The following is a 4,061-nucleotide window of genomic DNA, read 5'->3' on the forward strand; positions in this document are numbered from 1 at the left end:
ATTCTCATGGGGGCACTGGCTCTGTGCCAGGCCCAAACCATGACACTAACATATCACTGCATCTACATATAAAGGTAATAAATCCCTTATAATTAGCATTTTCTGGGACCGAAGCAGGTTCTTGGACATTTTTAGCAACTATATCTTCAGCTTCTTTCCTGTGGTCCTTGAAAAAAACATCTTCTGGGAAAGTGGGAAAGGGGGGGAGTGTCCTGGTTTAGGGCAAATTTGTTAAAGAATCAGCAAAGGAGGGCCCCTCCAGAAAGCAAACCCACACGGCCCCTCCCCCCAACCGGTTCGGGAAGAATTCCTTGAAAAGAAGTGGAAAGAACCTGTTTATTTGACTGGCAGAGAACCCCCCAGCACACAAAACGAACAATACCAGATGACACTGCTCTGAGAAAGATGACAAAATCAGAAAGTCTCTTTCGGGGGTGGTTGCTCTGTTCTCAATCCCTCCGGCGCTGGGGCAGCTGCTGCAGGCCAAAACGGTGCAAACCCTCGGTGTTCCCAGGTCCCAGCCTGGAGCAGGTTCAAGATGGTCACAGAAACAGGAGAGGAGAAACAGTCCAGGAAAGAATTTGGACTGTTTAGTTAGAACTAGCTAATAAGCAGAGGCCAAAGCAGAGCAGAAGTGAGAACAGAAAAGAGAGCAAGCAAAGCAGCAAGCCGAAAGCAAGAAGCAAAAACAGCCCTATGTACTGCCCGTCTCTGTGTCCCTGATAAGAGAAACCCAAACAAAACTTCCACTCTTCAGAGCCAGTCTTAAAGGCACAGAACAGATGAATGGGGATAGACGCATCATAACGTCACCCCAGGACATTCCACCCCTTATCCCCATATCATCAACATACTACAACACATCATGCATTATTCATACAAAATTTCCATCTGTCCCCCCAAAATTTACAAGCAATACCCATCATGCCGTCATCACATCCCCACACTGGACCACTGAATCCAGGCCCTATACTACAGAGCTGCAGGATTCCCCCTTTTCACTTTAGTCACTTAAAGCTCCATCTTTCACTTGCCCAGACCTTCAACACTTACACATTTCCTTCAATCTCATGTCTGTATAGTTTAATGTACAGACAATGGCAGTAACATCCAATGAACAGTGATACTGCACATCATTCTTACCCCACGATCAGATCTCCCTGAGGTGCACATCGTGTTGTTCCATCTCTTTGCATTATCCACCACGTGCAACCTGGTCCCTGAGCAAAGACAACCTCAAAAATGGGTTTGTACTCGAGGCAGAATTGATCCACACAGTCTTCCCTAACAAACCTCTGATATGTACCACTGGGACTTTGTCTCCTTCTATTACATTCAGGGACTCAGACTGGGCAGCACCTGCTCGGTTGGTGGAACCTCGGGTGTTAACTAAGCAGGTGGCCTTTGCTAAATGTTGCTCCCAATTCTTGAAAGATCCCCCACCCAAAGCTTTCAACTGGGTTTTTAGTAGTCCATTGTACCTCTCCACTTTTCCTGCAGCTGGTGCATGGTAGGGGATATGATACACCCACTCAATGCCATGTTCCCTAGCCCAGGTGTTGATAAGGCTGTTCTTGAAATGAGTCCCGTTGTCTGACTCGATCCTCTCAGGGGTACCATGTCTCCACAGAACTTGCTTTTCCAGGCCCAGGATGGTGTTCCGGGCTGTAGCATGAGACACAGGGTAGGTTTCCAGCCATCCAGTGGTGGCTTCCACCATGGTCAGCACATAGCGCTTGCCCTGGCGTGTCTGGGGCAGTGTGATGGAGTCAATCTGCCAGGCCTCCCCATACTTGTACTTGGACCACCGCCCACCCTACCAGAGGGGCTTCACTCGCTTGGCCTGCTTGATGGCAGCACACGTCTCACAGTCATGGATAACCTGAGAAATACTGTCCATGGTTAGATCCACCCCTCGGTCTCGTGCCCACTTATAGGTGGCATCTCTGCCCTGGTGGCCTGAGGCATCATGGGCCCATCGAGCTAGGAATAACTCTCCCTTATGTTCCAAATCTAGGTCTATTTTGGACACCCCTATCTTTGCAGCTTGGTCTACCTGCTCATTGTTTTGGTGCTCCTCATTGGCCCTGTTCTTGGGTACATGGGCATCTACATGGCGGACTTTCACAGGTAGCCTCCCTACCCTGGTAGCAATGTCTTTCCACTCATCAGCAGCCCAAATTGGTTTCCCTCTACGTTTACAGTTAGCCTTTTTCCACCTCTCCAACCATCCCCACAGAGCATTGGCTACCATCCATGAATCAGTGTAGAGGTAGAGCTTTGGCCACTTCTCTCTCTCAGCAATGTCTAGGGCCAGTTGAACAGCTTTGAGTTCAGCAAGTTGGCTTGATCCACCTTCTCCTTCAGTAGCTTGTGCAACCTGTCATGTGGGGCTCCATACAGCTGCTTTCCACTTCCGGTTCATCCCTACGATGCGACAGGAACTGTCAGTGAAAAGAGCGTAGCGTGTTTCCTCTGGGGGCAGTTGGTTATAGGGAGGAGCCTCTTCAGCACATGTCACTGGTTCTTGTTCCTCTTCATCTGTGACACCAAAATTCTCACCTTCGGGCCAATTTGTAGTTACCTCCAAAATCCCGGGGCGATTCAGTTTACCTATACGGGCACGCTGAGTGACAAGAGCAATCCACTTGCTCCATGTAGCACTGGTGGCATGGTGAGTAGAAGAAAACTTGCCTTTGAACATCCACCCCAGCACCGGTAGTCGGGGTGCCAGGAGGAGTTGTGCTTCAGTGCCTATTACCTCCAAGGCAGCCTGGACTCCTTCATAGGCAGCCAAGATTTCTTTCTCTGTTGGAGTGTAGTTGGCTTCAGACCCTCTGTAGCTTCGACTCCAAAATCCCAGTGGTCGAGCCTGAGTCTCCCCAGGCACCTTCTGCCAAAGGCTCCAGGACAAGCCATGGTTCCTGGCTGCTGAGTAGAGCATGTTCTTTACCTCTGGTCCTGTCCTGACTGGGCCAAGGGCTACTGCATGGGCAATCTCCTGCTTGATCTGGACAAAGGCTTGTTGCTGCTCAGGGCCCCACTGGAAATTGTTCTTCTTGCGGGTGACCAGGTAAAGAGGGCTCATGATCTGACTGTACTCAGGAATATGCATCCTCCAAAAACCTATTGCACCCAAGAAAGCTTGTGTCTCTTTCTTATTGGTGAGTGGAGACATTGCTGTGATCTTGTTGATGACATCTGTAGGAATCTGACACCGTCCATCTTGCCACTTTACTCCCAGGAACTGAATCTCATGAGCTGGTCCCTTTACTTTGCTCTTTTTAATGGCGAAACCAGCTCCCAGGAGGATCTGGATTATTTCCTTCCCTTTCTCAAACACTTCCGCAGCTGTGTTCCCCCACACAATGATGTCATCAATATACTGCAGATGTTCTGGAGCCTCTCCCCTTTCTAGTGCAGTCTGAATCAGTCCATGGCAGATGGTGGGGCTGTGCTTCCACCCCTGAGGCAGTCGGTTCCAGGTGTACTGCACTCCCCTCCATGTCAAGGGAAATTGAGGCCTGCATTCTGCTGCCAGAGGAATGGAGAAAAATGCATTGGCAATGTCTATAGTGGCATACCACTTTGGTGCCTTGGACTCAAGCTCATACTGGAGCTCTAATATGTCTGGCACGGCAGCACTCAGTGGTGGAGTCACTTCATTCAGTGCACGGTAGTCCACAGTCAATCTCCATTCTCCTTCAGATTTTCGCACAGGCCAAATGGGGCGGTTGAAGGGTGAGTGGGTCTTGCTGACCACCCCTTGGCTCTCCAGCTCTCGGATCATCTTATGGATGGGGATCACAGCATCTCGAGTGGTCCTATACTGTCGTCGATGCACTATGGAAGTGGCAATTGGCACTCGTTGCTCGTCTCCCGTCAGGCATCCTACTGCAGATGGATTCTCAAAAAACCCAGGCAAGGTGTTCAATTGCTGCATGCCCTCTGTCTCTACAGCAGCTATTCCAAATGCCCATCTGAGTCCTTCTGGGTCTTTGAAGTACCCACTTTGAAGGTAGTCGATGCCCAAAATACATGGGGCCTCTGGGCCAGTCACA

The sequence above is a fragment of the Melozone crissalis genome, unplaced genomic scaffold (assembly GCF_028551555.1).
Source record: "Melozone crissalis strain CALT ecotype California unplaced genomic scaffold, PUWL_Pcris_2 ptg000109l_1, whole genome shotgun sequence".
Taxonomy (NCBI): domain Eukaryota; kingdom Metazoa; phylum Chordata; class Aves; order Passeriformes; family Passerellidae; genus Melozone; species Melozone crissalis.